Genomic DNA, 24,518 nt, shown 5'->3' with positions numbered 1-24,518 from the left:
TTTCTTTCTTTCGGGAATTTTAACCCAATCAATTTACCCAGTCCCAAATTTGGCGTTCAAAATCTCGGATGAGCCCCCACTTATGTTACGTACCCCGTAACTGGGTAGCCAAACCAGCAGAAATGGACCACTTAGTTGGAGTCTGGTTAACAGAAACTAATAAAGTTTTATTGAAGAAATAAGTAACACAGTACTCTAATCGTACGGATATAAATGCAACAGGTTAGCAATGATAAAACACACATGTACACAGAACTAGGGTAATAGGAATCAATCAAGCTCTATCGCAGTCTAGGGTAAAATGATCAGTCTCAAGTGATGCAATTCAGCTTAGTACAGTTCGCAGTAATCGCTGTTGTGCCATTGGAGAGAGAGAGAGGGAATATGCAAATCTGATTCAGACAGACCTTTAATGTTCTTCGCAGTTAATTATTGGGCGAACCCTTTTATGTCTTCTGTGGTCACCGACTGTGACCCCTCCGTTCTGGATATGACTGTTCTTCCGTGGTGAACCCGGCACCCAGGCAAGGGCGGACACACACACCAGGTTCCCGCCGATCGCACCTTTTCACCCTGTGCGTCTATGGTCAGTTCCCGCGACCAGACCTCCAAACTTCCACCAACTTGTGGGGGCACACCGCTCTTCCAGGGTCTCATTATCTCGTGATCTCGTAGTGTGTCGTGCCTTAGCGAACCTGTCCTTTTTATCCCCCTGCTGGGGTATCGCCCGTCCATCAAACTTCAAACAGTTCAGGTTCAAAGCAACCGGTCTGTCAATATTCTGAAATGTGTCTCTTTCTCATTAATCTCTCTCTTCTTTCTTATTAGCATTTTGAATGTTTCTCCATTGTCTCTCTTATCTCTCTCATCAACATCAATCTTCTGATAACTTGGTTTGTCATCATAGCATATTTTTCATACAGAGGGTGGTAGAGGCATGCACATTTACAATGTTCAAAAGACATAGGAAAAGTTTGGAGGAAAATGGGCCAAGCACAGGCAAATGTGACTAACTTGTGTAGGCGTCTTCATTGGCATAGATGCGTTGGGCCAAAGGGCCTTTTCTGTGCTCAGCATGACAATCACAGATGGCTGTGGAGGCCAAGTCATTGCATATACTTAAAGCGGAGGTTGATAGGTTCTTGATTAGTCAGGGCATCAAAGGCTACGGAGAGAAGGAAGAAGGCATTTGGTGCAGCAAAGCCTGATCTCCATTTGTCTTTGTGGTTAGATCAGGACCTCACTCTGTCAAAACCATGCAGCAGCTGGTGTGCAATGGCTACCCTATGTTAAAAAATATGATGCACAGATCTCCTTCCATTACTTAATGGAAACAAGTCAACCTCAATTCCAAGAGGCTGCCCAATACAAAGACTGTTTGTTAACCTTCAGGTTTGAGCAAGAGTGGTGCAATTTGTCATGGATCCGAGGTCACAGCCTCAGAATAAAGGGACATCCTTTTCGAACAGAGATGATGAGGGGAATTTATTTAGCCAGAGGGTGGTGAATCTGTGGATTCATTACCACAAACAGCTGTGGAATCTAAGTTATTGATTATATTTAAAACGGTTCTTGATTAGTAAGGGCATCAAAGGTTATGGGGAGAAGGCAGGAGAATGGGATTGAGAGGTATAATAAATCAGTTGTGATAGACTGGTGGAACAGACTTGATGAGCTAAATGACCTAATTCTGCTCCTGTGTCTTTTGGTCCATGGTCTAATGAGTAAGATCCAACTTTATGTGAGTTCCTCCAGCATTTTGTGTATGTTGAAGACTTATGATCTTGCCTTCCGAAGGGAATGTTGGTTATTGCTCAACAACCCAATTCAAAAGGATTTATTAATCCTCACATTGCCTCAACAATTCATTTGCCAGGCACAGCCACAGTTGGCATGGCCCACTCATTTTGGCTGGTGTTTCACAAGCAGATCTCTTTGTTCTTAGAGTATATCAGCTGGTCTAAGCTTACAATTAACTGGGTTTTCATCTGGTCTTTTGAAAATGCAGTCATTGTACCTGGTTACACCAGTATTGCTGTCTCTAAACACATTGAAAAACATTTTAAACAAATTCCTGAGGTACAAGTTATAAAGGCATGTACCGCCAGTTTCAAGGACAGATTCAATCCTACTGTTATCAGACACTTGAACAAGCTATCTCAGTTAGCTTTTCCCTCATAAAAAACCTTCATAGTTTGCTGCAATGATGGGTAGCTGTACTCATGTGCACCATGTTGGATTGGGTATTTGTGTGCCCCAGTATCAGGAAAGCCAGTATCAGAACTGACTTTTGGTATGAAGATGCATTCTATCAGTGGTTTCTAGCTGAACTTGATGGAGTTAGTGTCTTGACACAGGAGTGAATAGTTTGTGGTGGTATCAGTTTACACTGATAATGAATGACTTTACTTGAAAGTGGGTCTCTTTGCTACTGCCCATGGTTGGACACCATACAATCTCCAAAAAGGGTGAGCAGCTTCAGGTCTATGGGTGTCAGCATCTCAAAGGATCTACCCTGGGCCCAACCCATTGAAGCAGTCACAAAGAAGGCATACCAGAGGATTTACTTCATCAGGAGTTTAAGATAATTCGGCATGTCATCAAAGAGTCTGATAAATTTCTACGAACGTATGGTGGAGAGCGTTCTGACTGGTTGCATCAGAGCCTGGGATGGAGACTCCAATGCACAGAATCACAAAAGAAGGCAGAGAGTTGTAGATTCAGCCCGTTCCATCACAGGCGCAACTGTCTCCACCATCAAGGATATCTTTAAGGAGCAGTGCCTCGAGAAGGAACCATGCATCACTGAGGACTGTCACCAACCAGCACATGCTGAGGAGGTACAGGAGTCTGAAAAGTGACAATTTTCCCCTCCACCATGTGATTTCTGAATAGCTTATGAACTATTCAACACTACCTTCTTATTATATTTTTTGCACTATTTAGTTATTTTGTCATTTATAGTAATTTTATATCTGTACGCTGTACTGCTCTTACAAAGAACAAATTTAATGTAATTCAAGAGAGTGATAATAAACCTGATTCTGTTTCTGATCTCAGTTCTCCATTCTCAATGAAGTTGAATTTCAGATTTCTAATGTCATTTTGAATTGCCACTGAGACTGCTTTTGTCACTGATTTGAACATGAGATCTAGAGGGTTTTGAAATAGGATCTTTCTTTTGGCAACGAAGACACTCTGTTATTTTAAGTGTCTGGACTTTGTTGAATGATGGCCACAATAAGAGCAGCTGGATGTAATCATATGGGTACATGTTAGACTGTTTCAAATGCTTGAAACTTGCTCCAACTCTGACTGCAGACTGCAGCAATTCTGATGGATAAAATTCTAGAGTATTCATAGCGGACGTGTCCTTCAGCACAACAATATTAGGTGCAACGTTGAAGATCAATTTTTATGTGTTTTGGGGCTTTAATAAAATTTGTTCATCCATCTATCCACACTCAAACCTATCTCATAATGCTTGATCAAATAAAATGCTGTAAAATTAAAACCCAAGGGTAACCTCTATAATCGAGTCAAGGTTTTTGTGATATGCACAAGTACATACATATATATATATATATATATATATATACAGGTGCAATGAAAAAACTAATTGCAGCAGCATTACAGATACACAACATAAGCAGCATTCACAAAAAAAAAATTAAACACAAATTTTACCAGGAAGAACACAATAAGACAACAAAAGCAAAATTCTTTTTACTGTAAAGTGGTCATAGTTTTACTAAAGTGGCCATAGTAATTCATTGTCTCACTCTGCTTCTGGGTCCTTGTCCAAACTTCGGTCATTCATCTATTTCTGATGGTTTTTGAATAATGTGATCTTGCTATCACTGCCTATCTTTATATAGGATGTTGTGAGAAGATTTGTCAATATCTTGTGAGTTGCTGGTATAAGCTTCATTTCCTGTTTTCCTTGCAATGAGATGGTTAATCTTGGTGTGTACATGAACCAACAAGTAGCAACTCAGTGGTACTGTAATGTGCCATTTATTTTAGCTCTGTATTTATTCCATGTTGAGGCCTTTACACAAACTACTACAAAATTTAGTTTTGGTGCCACAAACACATTTGAACAGTGCCAAGGAAATTCATCAGTTTTGTTCAATAAACTGGAAAGAAAGATACCATTCATTGTCATCAGTTTTGCCATGCCTTCAAAATGCTTCAGACATGGCATACTGAGAAGTGTTAGTTTGCTAGACAGTGAGGTCATACCTTTTACAAGCAACACACACAAAATGCTGGTGGAATGCAGCAGGCCAGGCATACCTTTTACATCTTGATTCTTTAAGCTGTTGGTGCAGACTGACTGTGACAATATTGCATTGTTGCAAAGCAGGCACATCTCTAGTTGCAATATCTCGTTCACACACACACACACACACACACACGCACACACGCGCGCGCACACACACACACACACACACACACACACACACACACACACACACACACCAGAGAAACAGATGGACCCTACTTAAAGATACCTGACAATTATAATTGCTCAGGTTAATAACCAGAAGAACTATAGGCTGAGCTGCATAAACGAGACAATATATCTAATATGTTAGACAGAGAAAATACAGTAGATAACATATTCTAATTGTGAGAGTCAGAGACATTCAGAAAAGTTGTTGAGTGTGAGGAAGGCAGAGTATTATGCTGGGCTGGATGGGGGTGGAGGGAGGGTCTAAAGCCACTGTTATTTTAGAGTGATGTGTATAATAGAGATACATTGTAGAGAAAAATACCTTAAAAGTAAGATAATAAACCTACAAAATTCTATTCTTTAAATAAGAAAATTGCAAAATTTTTCAAATTAGTACAACAATAAAAAGCATAAACCACAATTCTTCCCTCTATAATTAAGTTGAAATTGAGTGAAAGCAGTGCACAAGTAAAGAATAAAAATGCTGGAAGACAGCACTGCCTGTACATTATTACATCACTGGGTCATGAAGTGTGCTTCAGTCCTACTCCCACTCACTCACCCAAGTTCTCCTGAGCCAAGTGCTCTTTACATAGGTTAAGAGTTAATTATCCTTTCTACCAGTATGATCGCCTAAATGTGTAATTCCAACGTTAAATGCAGATAAAAAATGGAGAGAAATGGAATGCGCTGCATTGAGATTTAAACTATTTGTACAGTAGCTACATTTTTTTGAAAGGGATGAATCATTGCATCAACCAATGTATTATTTTATTGCTAGACTGTACGATATTTTTGTATTTTACAAACATCATTAACATTGAATAAAACATGATTTAGACAATGTCACACTTCCTCTGCTCTCTTTCATCGTGCACATCCAGTGCTGTGCAGTTAGATACAGTGTTAAGTACATTGGCAGAACAAAGCAGTTTGTCTAAGTCTAAGAACAAGCCACCAAAAATGAAAAACAGATTTCTCTCCCCATTTTGGCATCCAATGGAAACTGAGGTTTATAATTTCAACATTTAATTTCTAGTGCTGATTTAATCTTACAAAATACAACTATGCTCCATATATATATAAGCAATTTCCGATCATTTAAAATAAAACAGAATATCCTGGAAATATTCAGCAGATCAAATTGCATTTTTGGAAAGGGAAACTGAGTTAACATATCAAAGCAATGATCTCTGTTCAAACCAAAGATGAGCTTTGCTTCTTCTCTGATATGCACCTCTGCTGATGTGACCCAAAGTAAATGTAATTGTGAATATGCCATACAATTTTAGTTTGAAATCTCTTGGCTTGTAATTAACTGAATATAATTTGATAGGGGCTCAGGATGCGTTCCTATGAGTGACAACATAAGCAATAAGAGGTGTCATTATAGTATTTTATATATAGAAACGCATTACTGACAACACTGTTGTGCTAAGAACCTGGCATGAAACCTTTACTTTGCACCTTCTGGTTGAAGGTGCATCTCTCCAATGACAATTAAGCCTCCTTAAAGAAATATGCATATTCCCATCTCTTCAAAACTCACTTTTAGAATTTAGAACATAGAACAGCACAGTGCAGTACAGGCCATTTGGCCCAGAATGTTGTGCTGACATTTCAATCCACTCCAAGATCAATCTAAAGCTTCTCCCACTACCCTTGGCAGCATAGAACATGGAATAGTACAGCACAGTACAGGCCCCTTGGCCCACAATTTTGTGCCGACCCTCAAACCCTGCCTCCCATGTAACCCCCCCACCTTAAATTCCTCCATATACCTGTCTAGTAGTCTCTTAAACTTCACTAGTGTATCTGCCTCCACCCCTGACTCAGGCAGTGCATTCCACACACCAACCACTCTCTGAGTAAAAAACCTTCCTCTGATATCCCCCTTGAACTTCCCACCCCTTACCTTAAAGCCATGTCCTCTTGTATTGAGCAGTGGTGCCCTGGGGAAGAGGCACTGGCTATCCACTCTATCTATTCCTCTTATTATCTTGTACACCTCTATGTTCCATGAATGTACAATGAACTTTTCAGTGTAAAAACCTACCTACCTTTGACATCTCCCCCCACCCCCCACCATCATCCTTTCTTCCAATTACCTTAAAAGTGTGCCCTCTTGTATTAGCCATTGCTGCCCTGGGTGAAAAAAAACTCTGATTGTCTTTATAATTCCTGACTCTTTCAATATAGAAGGATTTTGATTCAATTTCAATAAAAATGTGGTCACTTTTAATCTATGAGTGCTAACAGTAGCAAAGCAGCCCAATAAAATGGGAAGTGAATTTTTTCATTTCATACCGTTTGCTTCACCCATAAAACTAACAAAAAATGATGGAGACACTCGTGGTGGGTTTTGATGAACAAGTGACAAATTGAAATATTAGAATATAAAAGTATCAGTCATGTTCATTAAAAAGCAAGTACTTGTTATTTTCTGCTTCCACACACGATGTTATTTCACAAGTAAAATGTATGTGACAGAGGATGAATTTCTATCCTCCTAACAGCTTTTGTCTCTACAGATACTGAGTATCCCTCTCATTTTCTGTTTAAAATGTCCAGCCTTTATTGTATTTTGATGTTTTTGCCAGTTTATCTAAGCATTTCAGAATATTCTGATGTTCTGATGTTCTTTCCTCTGCTAACTTGTAGCCTCCAGCTGTGAGTACCTGTTTTGGAAGTCAAGATCAAGAAGAGTTTAAGAGAGTTTTCAATGTGACACCTTCAACTCAAATGAGAGTCATTGGATGTTACTTATTTGGATTTTCAGAAGGCCATTGGCAAGGTGTTGCACACAAGGCTGCTAAACAAAGTAAAAACCCAGGGAATTAGAGACAAGGTACTAGCAAGGATAGAAGATTTGGTGACTGCCCACACTCCAAACACTGTGCTCAGATCACTGGATGGACTGGATGGTGATATCAGGAAAGGACAGATGTGCAGCATCTGCTTCATCATGGTGCTAGGATGTAGTGGCCTTGTCTCTCTCAAGTCCTCCCAACCTGGAATATCTAACAATTAAGTACTGACCATTCCACTCACAGAGAGAGTTTTCCACCATGATCCTGACTGCTGTTTACATTTTGCCAAAGGCGGATGTCAAGCAAGCACTCAATGTTTTGAGGCCACGATTAACAAACAAGAAACAGCACACCCTTATGCCTTTCACTTCCTTGCCAAGGACTTCAATCAGGCTATTTGGAGAAGTATCTGCCCAGCTACCACCAACACATTACCTGCAGTACCAGAGGATCCAACACACCTACCGTTCCATCTCTCAACTGCATTTCAGGAAATCTGACTATTTGGCTATTTTACAGTCTTACCTCGTTCACTTATGCAGATATTTATTGCTAGCCCTCAGTTAACTGCTTTGTAACTTAATGCTTGTTGTTATAACTCTCTGATTAATTGCCAGACCTCCTTTATTCTCTTTGCAATGTGTTTAGAGGTCTTCTGCGTGAATGTGAATAGTAATAAATATAACTGGTGGTACCAGTTTTAGATGCAACATTGATTTTGAAATGAGAGTGCATTAATAATTCTGTCATTTCTTCTTCACACACACTCCATGGAGTTCTTTCCCCAGGTGGTTTTCAAGATGTCAGTTTTGCATTAACACTAAACCTCGCCATACTGCCATCCAGTTATAGTGCAGCTCATAACGCTCTCATCAGCTGACTTAAGTCATTGATCCACAGGAGATTAACATCATCAGGGCACACTCGTTTGGTCTAGAATTTGTTAGGTATATTATTTACATCTGTTGCGTATGCTTTCTATTCACATATAGTCACAGCTGCTTTTTTTTCCGACTTCAGTCTGGTTTCTTACTGGCTGCAGTTGTGCAGGCAACTTTCCCTAGCCAACCATTCTTAATGTGTGGGCAAGTGTATTATTTTCTTATCTCTTCGGCTGTCATCAGAAGTGAGTTGCAACACCTTCAGAATCAGAATCAGAATCAGCTTTAATATTACCATCATATGTTGTGAAATTTTGTTAACTTACTGGCAGCAGAACAATGCAATAGGTGATAATACAAAAAGAAGTAAATCAGTTACACCTATATATATGTATATTAAATAGTTAAATTAAAAATAGTGCAAAAATAGAAATAATGAAAGTGAGGTGGTGTTCATGGGTTCAAAGTCCATTTAGAAATCGGATGGCGGAGGGGAAGAAACTGGTCTTGAATCGCCAAGTGTGTGCCTTTAAGCTTCTGTACCCACTTCCTGGTGGTAACAATGAGAAGAGGGCATGTCCTGGGTGATGGGGATCAATAATGGATGCTGCCTTTCTGAGGCATCGCTTTCTGCATGGCTTAGTTTTCAGTTGCTGATCCATTGCAAAAGCTGAGATGAAACCTGGTGCTGTGGCAGGGACTGGTTAAGTCTCCAGAATAAACAATCTGCTGGAGGAATTTGCGCCACTTTCCAGCACCTGCAGTCTCTTGTGTCTCCATAGGTCTCTCGTTTTCACTTAGTTTGTTTCATCTCTGAATTAACCATGCGTGGGACTCAGTATTTTATATTCCTACTGATGTGTTTTACTCACTTTCTCCTGCAGAATATCACAATTGAAATGTCCTTACAATAACGCATTGACCCATGCTTGCATGTCTTAGGAAAATAAGCATGCAGTAACGGTTGGATAGTTCACTGTGATTGTGTGATATCGAACTGTACAGAGTGCGAAGGTCCAGAATCCATTCCAGGAACTGGATTGAAATGATCTGACCTCAAGCAGGATGTAGAGTTGGGGAAGTAGTTGTGGTGACATTTTCTGGATTTTTGGAAGAAATGTTGATTACTATCCTTAAGTAATTTTTGGTAAGTTGTTATTTTAAGGAAGTTTATTATTTGTGTGTTTGATTTCTGCTTAATTGTTTAAATCTACTTAAATGTTTTAAAAATATCTCTCATGCGGATGTTTACAAAGAGTTTGAATGTATGTGGCAGTGGAACTCAAGATCGACCACCTGAAATTCATTCAACTTCTGCATCTGGCTCCACTTTTTGAGACAGTTGTACTTTAGTATCTTCCTTTCCGTTTTGCTCAAGACAAGAGTTATTTCAAAAATGTCTTTGTTAAAGAAAGGGTTTAATCCAACACTTCAATCCTTATTGAACAGTGAATGAAACATAAGCTGCACCCTCAGAGACAGCAATAGTAACAAGAAAAATTGCAAAAACTGTGTCCTATAAAGTAATGAAAAATATGAGTGACTATAATCACTATTTCCCCAATGATATATCACGACATAGGCAGGAGGAGAGATGAAATTCTTCAATGAGAATTTATGTAGTTATAATGTTAAGAAAAAACAGGACCTTCAGTGTTGTAATCTCAGGAGTATTTCCCGTGCTATCTCCTAGTGAGACAAGAAAGAGGGAGATAGTACAGATGAATGTGTGGTTAAGGAACTGACACAGATAGTCAGGCTTCAGCTGCAAGGATCATTGCACTTTGTCTGGAGTAGGTGGGAGTTTATATGAAGGACTGCTTGCCCCTGTATCAGAGGGGGTGCCCATATCCTTGCAGAGAAGTTTGCCAGTGCTTCTCAGGAGGGTTTAAGCTAGCATGACAGGAGGATACAAACCATAGCAACAACCTTATCAACCAAAATAGGAATTATGGAAATGTAGAGGTTAGAATCAAAATCAGATTTAATATCACTGGAACCTGTCATGAAATTTGTTGTTTTGTGGCAGCAGTTCATTGCATTACATAATAATAAAAACTATAAATTACAATGAGTGTGTATATATATGTGTGTGTGTGCGTGTGTGTGTGTGTGTGTGTGTGTGTGTGTGTGTGTGTGAATAAGTAGTGCAGACAGAGGGGAAAATTACAGAAAGGTAGAGTTTATGGGTTCATTGTCCATTCATAATTCTGGTGGCAGAGAGGAATGAGCAGTTCCTGGTGAGGACTGGTGTGTGTATCTTTGACTACCCATTTCTGAAGGCTACAATCAGTTCCTCGGTCTTACTGCTGTTGAATGCAAGGTTGTTGTTGTTGTGACATCACTCGGCTTGCTGATCTATCTTAATTCTGTTCGCCTCATGGTAACTATCTGAAATTCTGTATATATAAGTGGCATTGAGCTCATCTGAAAGTGAAACATCACAGCTATTCATGATGTTAGGTTTTGCTTTGTAGGAAGTAATGGCCTGTAAACCCTCCCAGAGCTGATGTACATCTGATTCCATCTCTAACCTCAATCAGAATTGTCTTCTCACTCATAAAATATTCTTATGTAGTTTGTACCTCGACTTGTATAGCTGTATAGTTCTGAATCACCAGTCCTGAAAGCCAGTGGTCCCCAACCTCCGAGGACCAATACATTGCTACAAAGCATGCAGGGGTGCAGCGGTGGCCGGAACGCACCCAGCACATCTTTAAGAAAAAAATCGAAATAAACAAGCTAATTAATTATGTGCTGTGTGTGTTCCGGCCACCGCTGCATTCTTTGCGGCAATGTATCGGTCCACGGCCTGGAGGTTGGGGACCACTGCTGCAGGCCACAAATCTAGCCCTCAGCAGAGTATGAATCACCTGGTTCATCCATGGCTTTTACTTTGGGTATGTCCAGTATGGTTCAAAGGTGCTCATCCACACAGGTCTTGATGAAGTTGGCGACAATTGCAGCATATTCGCTTAGACTCAAAAATGAATCCTGAATATTATCCAGTTTACCAACTCAAAGCAGACCTGTAGCCACTCCTCTGCCTCTCTTGACCGTACCTTGTTGGTCCTCACCGCTGGTGGTGCGGTCTTTAGTCTCTGCCTATATGGTGAGAGTAGAAGTAGTGTTGTCTCTACTGTTCGTGGCAGTTGTTCAGAGACTTCTTCAGGCTGGTCTAGTTGAAATCTCCCACAGTGATAAGGAAGGCATCAGTGTGGCTAGTTTTGTGCCTGCTGATTTCATTGCTCAGCTTCTAGAGTGCCTGGTGTGAGGTGAAATGTAAACCGCTGGTGGAAAACTCCCTCTCCAGATAAAACAGACATTTAGCCACTAGATGTTCCAGTTCAGGTGAGCAAGAGTGAGACAGAGCCTCCACATCTGTGCACCACGATGGGTTAATCAGAAAGCATACTCCACCTCCCTTGCCTTAAAAGACTGAGCTGTTCTGACTTTGTGGAGAATGCCGAAACCGTCAGGCTGCAGCGCTCCATCTGAAATTGCGGGTGTGAGCCAGGTTTCCAGAAAGCAGAGTACACAGCAGTCCCTGATGTCCCTGTGGTATATCTTACTCTGAGGTTATCAGTTTTATTTTCTAGAAACTGTACTTTTAGCAGCAGGATAGTCGGGCATATAAGACTAAGGCTTATGTGTTCCAATCACATCTGTAGACTGGTGTGGCGCCCCAATTCCATTTTCTTAAAGGAGAACTGCACTCACAGATTAGTAAGTTTGTTGATGATAAGAAATTTGGCAGCTTTATAGATAGTGAGGAAGGTTGTCAAAACACAGCAAGAAATACATCGGTTGAAAATTTGATGGCGTAATGGCAGATGGAGTTAATCGGGACAGGTGTGATGTGTTGCACTTTGGCAGGTCTAACATAAGAGGAAAGAATGCAGTAAATAGCATGACATTTAGGATCATTGATAGACTGAGTGATCTTGGGGTGCAAGTTAATAGATCCCTGAAATCAGCAACAGACTGATAAGGAAAGCAAGAATATTACTGTCTTACCGGTCAGGGCATTGAAGATAAATAAACACAAGAAATTCTGCGGATGTGGAAGATACTGCAGAAGGTAAATGTTGTGAGTTGTGTAGAACTTTGGTTGGGCCATACTTTGGAGTAACGTGTGCATTCTAGGTCGGTATTGCAGAAAGGACATGAATGCTTTGAATGATGCAGAAGAAATTCATTGGGAATTTTATTAACCAGAGAATATTAAATATACAGAGAGGTTGAACAAAGTTGGATTGTTTTCTCTGGAGCCTTGGAGTCTGAGGAGTGAGTTGATAGTAATATATAAAATTATGAAAGGCATAAATAGGGTAAACAGTCAGGATCTTTTATCCAGAGGGGAAATGTGAATTAATAGATCGCAAAGCACAAAGGGTGGCAGCTGCCTGTAATGTTCTCCTGGGAGGTGGAGGAAGTAGACGAGATAGCAATGTTTGAGAAGCATTTAGACAGATACATGAACAAGTAGTGGATGGAAGGATATAGTATTGTGCAGACAGATAGGGTTAGTTCCCATTGCCATTTTAGTCAGCACAAACATCAAGGGCCAAAAGACCTTTTCTTGTTTTGTACAGTTCCTTGGGTTATATTATATATAATGACAATACAAGTTTTCACAAAGATGGCAATAATAATGCTAGTTAAACATGCTCAATAAATGGACTTAACACTGCCATTAGTTACTGGCTCTTGAACACAAACCCACTTTTCAATAATTTGGAACATATATAACTCTAAAACTCGCCCACCATCTCATATTTATACATGACCAATAGCTAAGACCATTCAACAGCTTCAAGTCACTTATTTGTCCTTAAGAACAGCAAGCCACAGGGAAAAACATCTTCTCTGTAGTTGGACAGGTAAATAGAAAGATAAATTATGTTAGTCTTCTGTTGCCCATAGAAAACTGTTCAAAAACTATATCTGATCTATTTATCTAGAAGGGATCAGATGTTTATGGGTAACTTGCAAATGTTTACCGAACAAAATTCTCACACGAACGAGGCAAATGCAACTAACCTTTGCAAGTGTAAATGGGTGCTATTCAAAAGATTCAGGCACAGTTGGGTATGGAGAACTGCAGTTTAACATACGATTCCAATTGTTGACATGCACTCTTCCGGTGCTTATTTGTAAATGTATTCACCCCATGGATAATTATCTCTATTTGTTGCTTCACTTTAGTTCTTAGTTGTAAATCAAATGTTTATGTTTCATTCCTTTTATATGCTGCTTATATCTGTCTTAGTGGTGCAATTATAGAAACCATCAGGTTAGTTTTCTATGGTGTAGGTCTGAACTCCAATAATTTAATATACTGAACTCATTCTCCTGAAGTATATTAACCTTCTCTTGTTGAGCTTTGAATCCACTTTGCCATGACAGGGTTCACACTTATGTGCAATTCATGACATGTTGCCATATGCTAATTTTTCCCTATATATTCAGTCATATTTGCATGCACACTGGTTTCTCAATGTCAGGCAACACATGTTTCTGTCACAAGCCATTCTTTTGTTCTTAACATTGGTGCTAGAAAGTTTGTGAACCCTGTGGAATTGTCTCTATTTCTGCATAAATATGACATAAACTGTGATCCTAAAACTAGATAAAGAGAACCCAATTAAATAAATAACACAAAAACATTACACTTGTTCACTTATGTATTGAGAAACATTATCCAATATTACATATATTTGTTGGAAAAGTATGTGAACCTTTTTTCAGTAACTGGTGTGAACCCCCCCCCCCCAACCCCCTTTGGACAGCAATCACTTCAAACCAAGCATTTCCACTAACCGTTACTCATTCCTGCACACTGGCTTGGAAGAACTCCAGGCCATTCTTCCTTACAAAACTGCTTCAAATCTGGGATGTTATTGGGCTTCCCTGCATGAACTGCTTGCTTCCACAAAATTACAACAGGATTAAGGTCAGGACTCTGACTCGGCCATTCCAAAACATGGATTTTTTTAAACCATTCTGTTGTTGATTTACTCTTGTATTTCGGATCATTGTCTTGTTGCATAAATCAACTTCTATTAAGCTTCAGGTGACGTACTGCTACCCTGACACTTCCTGTAAAATGTTCTGATACAACTTTAAATTCATTGTTCTCTCAACAGTTGCAAGCTGTCCAGGCCCTGAGGCAGCAGGGCAGTGCCAAACCCTGATGCTCCTTCCACCATGCTTCACAGGTGGGATGAGGTTTTGATGTTGGTGTGCAGTGCGCTTTTTCCTCCAAAAATAGCAATGTGCATTTCTGCCAAAAAGTTCAACTTTTGTCTCATCTGTCCACAGAACATTGTCCCAGAAGCATTGTCGAATATCCACAATGCCTTTTGCAAACTCGAGACGCAGTGTTTCTTTAGAGAACAGTAGTTTCCTCCATTGTGTCTTTCCATGAACACCATTCTTGTTCAGTGTTTATCTTCTCGTGGACACATGAACAGAGACTTTAGCAATTTGTAGAGATTTCTGCAGGTCTTTTGCTGTTGCCTTTGGGTTCTTTTTCATTTCTTTCAGCATCGCACAGTGTGCTTTTGGTGTGAACTTTGCATGATGCCCACTCTTAGGGAGAGTAGCAACAGTACTGAGTTTCCTTCATTTGTAGACAATTTCTCTTACTGTGGACTGATGAACACGCAGGTCTTTTTCCAGCTTCATGAATCTCTACAATTCTTCTTCTAAGGTCCTCTGAAAGTTGTTTTGATCGAGGCATGGTGCACATAAACAGATCTTTTTTGAGAAAAGCAGGCTCTGTCAGTAACCTGACGTTGTGTATCTTTTTATAATGCAGGGCGCCGCTGTAACCCAGGCCTCCAATCTCATCTCATTGATTGGAACACCTGACTCCAAATAGCTTTTGTAGAAGGCAGTAGCCCAGAGGTTCACATGCTTCTTCCAACAAATACTTGTAATATTGGATCATTATTCTCAATAAATAAATGAACATGTATAATATTTTTGTGTTATTTATTTAATTGGGTTCTCTTTATCTAGTTTTAGGACTTACATGAAGATCTGATCACATTTTAGGTCATACTTAAGCAGAAATAGAGAATATTCTGCAGGATTTGTAAACTTTCTACCACCATTGTAGATGATCCTCTCTGAATATCAGTGTGTGAGAAGATCTTGGTTCCGTTGATTTTTCAGCCTACGTTTTATAATATCCTGAATCAGACTGTAAATTCCTTTCTCCGGAACCTTCGGCAAATTTTACTATTGGCTACAGTAACTTAATAGGCCACATGCTAAACAATAAACACAACTCTTATTTTGTCAGCTTTAAAACTAGATCAACAATAGCTATTTTCTTAATCTGGGTTTACAGGATCCAAAAAGGTGTGCGGGGGCTGGGGGTGGTAGGGTGACTTGAATGAAATTGAACACAATTTTGGCCCATCAGCACCTGAGAATCAATAGAATATTTCTAATTATTATTAAAAGAAGCAAATGTGAATATTTAATCCCTGGTTTCATTACTGCCATTAAGTAGCTGAAGAAGCTGAGCTAGTGTTTAAAGTGACTGGATTACTTACTTTAACATTATTTTTATCATAATCTATAAAGTTGTTCCATACCTAGAAATTACTGGTTAAGCAGTCCAGGGATTTCCATAATGTAAACAAATCTCAGCTGTGAATCACAGCATATGGCCTCTTTGCAAACCGTTTGTTGTCCCAAACCCCTGATATCTGTGTGCATTTCCTTCAAGAATTTTATTCAATCTATCTCTCCTATTGCAAGAATCACATCCACGGTATATTACATATATATGAACTAAAAATGGTTTACTATCAAATCTAGTAGTATCTAGTAGTGCATCATTTACTTCTTGTAACGTTTCTTTTTTGATTCCCCATGTTTTTTTTTCTTTACTTTTGAATGATTTATCTCACACTTTTCAACCCACCCACTGTTATGTTTTGTGACTCTAAACCATAAAATAAATTGAATACAAAAGCACAGAGATGGGAAATATCTTAGTTTTGTTTTTATTTTAAGTGAGAAACGTGCATCTGACGTGATGGCGTGATGACGTATGCCATTCATATACTTTTACATATAACATAATGAATTATATAAGCAAACAAGAATGCTTAATCAAGTAATGTGTTACATTGTTACTCAAATATTACCTAAAATATTAAATACACAACACTTCTTTCTGCTTAGCTATAAACTCCAAATCAATATAGAATGCATCTCAACTGATATATATCCTGTATATATATATAAATAGTATATACAGTATACTATAATACTGCTATAAACTTCCACAGCATAGTAAATTTTAAATTGTCCCACTCAGACCTGAAGATTTAATCACTGTGGAGGCTTTCTTATTCTTGTAGGATAATGTCTTTCCTGACAAGATGGTTCACTCTTCTTGGCTGGTGAGATTTGTTGCTGTGAAACAATCTCAGGTTCAAGGTGGTCCTACATGGGGTTGAAGAAATTCATTCTGGGACTGCAGGAAGTAGTTCTGACAGCTCACCTTTCTTTTCTAACAGTTAACTCTGCTCCCCTCAACTGATTGATGTGTCATCTCCAGATGATATCAGCCACAAATCTCACAAGAGTGGTCCAGTTCTGTCCTTAATCTTTCTGAGTACCCAGTTTTGATCACCTCTGTAGTCCCTCCGCAGGACCACTTGACCAGGAGTGAAACATCAAACCTCCTTGTTTTGAGGAGCCCTCAATTTGTCTCAGCTGTTTGTCCTGCATCCTCCTTATTCTGCAATGTGATATGCAAGGAAAAAGTAGGTGAACTTCTGATTTGGTGTTAGTATGTTGTTTTCTACTGACATTGCTTGCAGTGCATTCTTTAGACTCTGACTAAATCTTTTCACCAAGCCATTTGTAGATGGGAGGTTAAGTGCAGAATTAACAAGTCATATTCCATTAATTTTCTGGAATCACTGAAACTGTTTGCAACAAAGTGTGGTCCATTGTCACTGACTAAGTGTTCTGGAACACCAATCCTTGAGAAGATGCTTCTCAACACATCAACAGTGCGTGACGCTGGAGTAAAGGCTATTGGGAACACTTCTAGCCACTTTGTGGCCCCGTCCACTACTACCAAGAAATTAGTGACCATGAATGGTTTGGCAAAATCTATATGAATCCTCTGCCAGGGCAATGCAGGTCATTCCAAGGGATGGAGAGACGCTGCTCTTGACATTTTCACGACATGCTGGCATCCTGATCAGCGCATGAAAAGTTGCCTGATCTGCTGATCTATCCCTGGGAACCAGACAAAAGATTTAACCGATGCTTTCATTTTGACCACACCGAGATGACCAGCATGTAGCTCCTCCAACACTTTAGTTCTCAGCTCGGATGGTACAATAACAGTGAATCGCCACAACCCTAACCCTAATACAAGGCAACCTCCATCAAGAGCAAATTCTTCCTGGCGCTGGTAAAAATGGGGGAAACTGGGATTTTTGCTCCAAATTCTAGCCCTTTTGGGTGGCTATGTAGATCTGAGACAGTGTGGGGTCTTTTCTGGTTTCCTTTGGATCATCTCTGCCCTAATAGGGAGACTTTTGATCTTTTCTCCTGTACAAGGTCTTAGTTGGATATCTGCAAGCTTCTATTGCGTATATTTAAAATGCTGTTTAATCTTCTTTTGTGGGATGTTTGAAACAGCCGAACCCAGTGTCCAATTCCATTTTAATTAATTTGCCATTGACTTCTGGTGTAAACCACATTGCTTGTGTCCTGTTAATTTTCACATAGTGAATCTTACAGCTACTTAGTCCTGTGTCACTCTCATCATTATCAGATTCCTCATCATAATATACAGATTAGTGCTTACCTTGAAACAGCAATTTGACTTTTATCTTTTTCCCTTCCCCATGCAGACCATTTATTTTTGTCTACCCGACATGCTCTTTGTATGCTTCCTACTGTGTTGCATTTTTTGCAAGTTTTACGTTAAATCTGCGTTAGTCTGGTGAATGTGAGCCCCTGCCACAATAGTAACACAATTTGTTTGGCTAAGCCAGTTTCTGTTCAGACGTTGCTGTAATGTATGGATCTATTCCTTTTAGAGCAATGTCCCCTTAGGACTATGTATGGATTTATGTCAACGCATGTGCATGGGTCTCTCTCTGTCTGTTTCTCTCTCTCTCTCTTTCTCACTGTGATGCAAATACACTAGTTAAAGCCATTTCCCACATGCATGTTTTTATTTAATTGATGTGTAGTTGCACAGACACAATAAATTTGCGACGAGAATGCACTTGAATATCAGAGAATATCACCAACTGCACTATTAGTTACAGGATGATTCAAGGTTGAGACAGCAAGAGAAAAGAATTAACCAACAGTGAGTAGGCCATCATGGACGCTAACAAAGTGATGCATGAGTAACTGCATAGTACATAGTGAAAGATGCACAACTAACAAAGTGATGATGGCTGTATTCAGGAAAGATGATAAATTTAATAGTGCTAATGAAGGCCGGCAGTCGTATATTGAAAGGGCTGAACTGTTTTGTAAAGCAAACAATGTGGATGAGGAAAAGAAAGCCCCCTACACTTTTTAGCTTAATGGGTACTAGAACATGCAGTCTCTCACACAAATTAGTAACGCGCGAAAAGCCAGTAGGCAAGACATTCAAGACACTTGAGCCCTAAACTACTAGTAATAGCTGAGAGATTTAGATTTTACAAAAGGAACTAAGGGATGAAAGCATTTCTGAAAACATTGCAGAACTGCACAAACATTCCCAATACTGTGAATTTAGAGATAAACTATTTGATGCAGTAAGGAACAGACTTGGATGTGCCAGCAAAGTCAAAGCTCTCAAAAGAGGCTACTGGCAGAAAGAGACCTAACCTTAGAACCATGTATGACTATTGCAATATCATTAGAGACTTCAGCAAAGGATGAGGTAGTACTACAGAAAAAGAGGTTAGAATGTGAAATACACAAAATATAGGGTCATCTTTGTTTATAATTTCAGAGGCTGACTAAAAACCAACTGTCTTCTAAGCTACCATGTGAGAAGACCTCAGTGATGCTAAGGACCTACGCAGGTGAAAAAGTGCCTCCCAAAGGCAAATTGAAAGTGAAGGTGACAAGTGGAGGTCAAACGCAGCAGTTAGAGCTTTGTATGTGCAACAGTGGAGGACCAGCACTTTTTGGACATGAATGGTTGAGAAAAATCCAACTGGACTAACACTCAATCAAAGCTTTCAGTGTGACATCAACAGGCAATGACAGCCCAAATGGTAGCACTAACCAGAGACCGTCAGAGCTGCTTAATACTAATGACAAGGTGTTTGAGAAGGGTATTAGTAAACTCAAAGATATGAAGGCCGGAATTGAACTGGATGAAGCAGCAACACCAGGATTCTGTAAAACATGTCCAGTACCTTACGCACTACATCCTAAAGTTGATGCCGAACTTCAGAGGTTGGAGGCATCTGGAATTCTCTCCAAGGTTGAATGAAGTCATTGGGCCATGCCCATTGTCCCAGTAATCAAGAAAGGGAAAACTGGAGCCATTCACGTATGTGGGGATTTCAAGGTGAACTTCAGCCTGGTACTGTGTACCATGCATTTTCCCCTGCTGTGAGTAGAAGACATTTTTGCATCTTTGGCAAGCGGGGAGAGGTTTTCAAAGATTGACCCATCACAAGCTTATTTGCAAATGGAGATTAACAGTCAATCAGGAAGTTCCTTACGATCAACACTGTCAAGGGACTGTTCCCGTATAATCGTGTTATTTTTGGTATCGCATCAGCTCCAGCAATTTGGCAAAGGACCAAGTGCACCAAGATGTCCCAGGAACACAACGTTACTTTGATGACATCATATGTGCCTGGTCAAAATGATGAAGAACACCTCTAGAACCTTGGTAAAATGCTTACCAGACTGAGTGAGTGTAGTCTGCACACAAAGAGAGAGAAATGTGAGCTTTTCAAGAATTAAATCTCATACTGTGGACATGCCAGACAAGCATGGGTTACATAAGTCACAAGAGAAGATTGAAGCATGGCTACAGGTACCCAAACTGGAATATGTGTCACAATTCAGAGCATACCTGAGCCTTGTAAACCAGTACCACTGTTTTCTCCCAAACATTGCTACAGCGTTGCATCCATTGACTGTACTTGCAGGCAGGAGCAAAGTTGGAATGGTCAGAAAGATTTGAAAGAGCATTCAAGGAACCATAGAGACTAATAACATCCGATAATCAGCTCGCTCATTATGACCCATCCCTGCCCATCAGATTGGCATGCGATGTATCCCCTTATGGCACTGGAGCCACTTTGTCACACATTATGAAAGGTGGCTGTGAATGTCCGACTGTGTTTGCTTCAAGATCTCTGACAACCACAGAACACAATGACACACAGCTCGACTGAGAGGCCCTTAGTCAGTATGGGGAATAAATAAGTTCCACCACTACCACTATGGACAAAAGTTTACACCAGTGACAGTTCACCAGACTCCTTTGCCCATTTTCAGTCCCACAAAGGGAATCCCAGTGATGTCTGCTAGCCAGTTACAATGTTGGGCACTGTTCCTAGGAGTCCACTCTTATGACATAGAGTTCAAGGGTACCAAACAACACAGCGATGCTGATGGCTTGTCATACCTTCCGCTATTGGCAACTGAAGAAGAAATGTTTGGTCCAAATGGTGGACTGATTGCCGGTAACATATGCCGAAACACAAAGACAACAAGGAATGACTCAACATTGTCACAAGTCTATGACATGACAATGTATGGATGATCACTTCATGGTAACCCTATGATTCCATAGTTCTAAATGAGACAAGATCAACTGTCAGTATGTCGAAGAACACTGATGTGTGGATCTCGTGGTGTGGTTCCCTGTAAACTGTGCACCAGAGGATCTGTGTGAAGGACACCTGGGTACAGTCAAGATGAAGAGTCTAGCCTGGTGCTATGTGTGGTGGCCAGGAATAGATGACCAGATTGAAGACTCTGCTAAAAGCTGTTCAGGCTACCAAAAAGTTCAAAATGCACCCCCACACCCAGCATTACACTCATGGGAGTGGCCATCATTACCATGGCAAAAGGCACATATTGTCTTTGCGGGCCATTCATGGACTTCATGTTTCTGACTGCTGTGGATGCTTATTCAAAGTGGCCTGAGGTCATAGCAATGAAGTCAACTTCCTCAGAAAAGACTGTTTCCACTTTGAGGGCTACCATTGCCAGAAATGGCATACCAGAGCAAATTATGAATGACAACAGACCACTATACACATCAGAAGAGTTCAGATTATTCATGAGAAAAATGGCATCGGACATTTCAAGTCAGCTCCTCACCAGCCAGCAATGAATGGGTTAGCTGAAAGGTTTATCCAAACCTTCAATTAGTCCATTAAAGCCATGGGCAAGGAGGACATTTCTCTACAGCACAAGGTGGGCAATTTCCTTTTTTGTGTAATGGGAACCCTGTCATGCCTTCAGTGCCGTCATGAGCAGGAATCTAAGATCTTGCATAGACCTCCTGAAACCAGATCTATGGAGGGAATTGCAGAATGGGTAGTTCAGCCAGTTGCAAAGTGAATCAGCAAGGAGCTTCAAGATTGGACAGGAAGTCCTCGTGCATGATTATGGAGAAGACAAATGGACACCTGGTAGGATAGCTACAAGAACTGGATCATTATTGTACACAGTGGATGTTGGACATCATGTGGACCAGATACCGAACGCACAACCGAAGAACACAACTAAGTCGACTACATCCAAGAAGACCGACACATTACAGCTGCCGGTCTTACGCCTCAGTGATGATCATGTCACTGACAGCAACATGACACCGGCAACAGAGAACATTGTCTTAGATAAGACACCTAGAAAGCTTGATGCGACTCCACATGCCCAGAGGCACTATGAGGACATTACCATTGACAAGACATCTGCTAAAACTGATGTCACTCCACAGGCACTATCCTGAAAGAAACAGAGCGCCACCCAAAAATACTGAATTTTTAGTATAGTGAAGTTAGTTATGGACTATTATTGTGAAAGCATATTTATTTGAATATGGTTTGTGAAAGGGAAATTGAATGTTTTGTACATATGCAGTTTTAAGTTACATTAACTTAAAGGGAGAGGAAGTGTAATGTATGATCTATTTCTTTTAGAGCAATGACTCCATTTAGCTTTACCTATGGACTGTTATCTACGGATGCGTATTGATCTGTTGTCTATGCAGCACATTGTTCACTCTCTATTTCCCTCTCGTTGCAATGTGAATACATCAGTTAAAGCCATCTCCTGTGTGTGTGCTTTAATTTAATTGATATGTAGTTGCACAACAGTTGCAATTTTGTTCATCTTCACTTTCATTCCTGACTGCAACTCAGTTGTGGCTCTGTCTGTTGTTTCCATTGATATAGCTGCTTCAACTGCTCTTTTAAATGAAAGTTGTGCTTCAGTTAGGAGCCATTTTGAATGTTTTCTTGTAAGATTCTATAAAGTAAATGATCTCTCAGAGTATCACTAAACCCATCACTAAACTGACAATACTCAGTCTCTTCATTTCAGCCACGTATGCTGAAATGGACTTGCCTTACTTTTGATTCTGTTTATGAAATCTAAAGTGTTCCTCAATCAACAATGGTTTTGATTCTAAATATTCCTGCATTACTTTTATGGCATCAGCAAAGCCCATTTTGGCTGACTTAGCTGGAGCAGTCAAACTTCTAAACAAATTGCATGGTTTTGCACCCAATGCACTACACTGATACTTGTCTTTCATTGGCTATTCCATTTGCTATAAAATACTGTTCAATCTGTTCGGTATACATATTCCAGCTATCTCCTGTGCAATCTAACACATTTATCTTTCCAATGTACCAGCCATTTCTGCTTTTTTTTAAACATTTAAGATTGTTATCGCCTGGTACTCACTGGTTATGATCCTGGGAATTTGACCATTTTTGACTTTTGCAAAGAAACCACACTGCGTTATTTTTTAAGTGCTTGATCATTTCTCACTGTGCTTTTTTAAAAACTCAAAAGACTTGCTGCAGTTCAACATGTCTTCTCAGGTTTGTTTTAAAAATAGATCATCATTTATAACTCCAAAACATGATATTAATTGAAAACACAAACATGAGGCTGGGAGTTGTGTATCTTAGTTTTGTTTTTACATTAATCAAGGAACTCGTGTATGACGTGGTGGTGTGATGACGTATGCCACTCACATACTTTTACATATAACCTTTAATGAATTATGTAACAAACAAGAATGCTCAAACAATATATTTACAATATTACAAAAGTATCTGTTAGTCTTGCGAGACCATGGATCTGCGCCTGGAAAGTCTTCACTCGTCAGGGTGCAGCCCTGGGCAAAGTTGTATGGTAGACTGGCAGTTGCCCATGCTGCAAGTCTCCCCTCTCCACGACACCGATGTTGTCCAAGGGAAGGGCAAGGGCCAATACAGCTTGGCACCGGTGTTATTGCAGAGCACTGTGTGGTTAAGTGTCTTGCTCAAGGACACAACACACTGCCTTGGCTGGGGCTCAACTCATGACCTTCAGGTCGCTAGTCGAATGCCTTAACCACTTGGTCATGTGCCCAATGTTGTGCATTTAATCTTACTCAAATATTAAATGCACAACACCCTCCTACGTCTTTCTGTTCCATAACCAGCACCTGTAACATGTGGAAGCCGTTCATCTCAACCAACCTGATTTGGCAGCCCTACCCAACATACACAATAAGTAAGTTTTCTCAGGTTCCTTCCTAATTGCTTCATGCATTTATTGAAAATAAGAGTTATAGATTTAACTCTCACTTCAATTTTTGAAAAAAGACCCTACTTATACAGTTCAAACCTGATGGTTTTCTGCTTCTTAAGATTGACAAAGGCTGATTCCTGCTGGAAACTCCTGCTGCTTTCAACAGTTGCTTTCTGCTTTTGCTCAGACAAAGAAAGAAAATAATCAGCACCATCAGAAAATTTTAACAATGCATTTCTGAATGTATTTGAGACCTTGATGTCTGCCTGCAGTCATTGCTCAGTCCTGTCTTTTGATCTCAGCTGGACATTCTCCTCCCAACTATTAACAGGTGCACTCCAGCCTGCCAACACTGTTAGCAATTATATCTCCTCTTTTCCTTACCGCTTTGCTGAAATTGCTGACTTGTTGAGGTAGAGCTCCATAGATTCCAACACCCTTCTTATCCTCACCTATATTACTTGTTAAATGTAAACCTACATATATATGAAAGACCAGGATAAGGAACCCAGATAAAGTTTTTAACTCTCTATGACCCCAACCCCCTTCACTGCATTCATATATAAATTGCAAAATTCCATCTTTTTTTAT

The 24,518-nt window shown here is 40.0% G+C and overlaps 1 protein-coding gene across 2 annotated transcripts in view; it reads left to right on the top strand.

Annotated features, from left to right (window-relative positions):
- nhsl2 (NHS-like 2) overlaps nt 1-24,518 on the top strand; it is a 502,980-nt gene that overhangs the window by 252,290 nt on the left and 226,172 nt on the right. The gene's annotated exons all lie outside the window — the stretch shown is intronic.

This window comes from Mobula hypostoma, chromosome 10, assembly GCF_963921235.1.
Source record: "Mobula hypostoma chromosome 10, sMobHyp1.1, whole genome shotgun sequence".
In the NCBI taxonomy this organism is placed as follows: domain Eukaryota; kingdom Metazoa; phylum Chordata; class Chondrichthyes; order Myliobatiformes; family Myliobatidae; genus Mobula; species Mobula hypostoma.
This window is presented reverse-complemented; position numbering and strand designations above follow the sequence as displayed.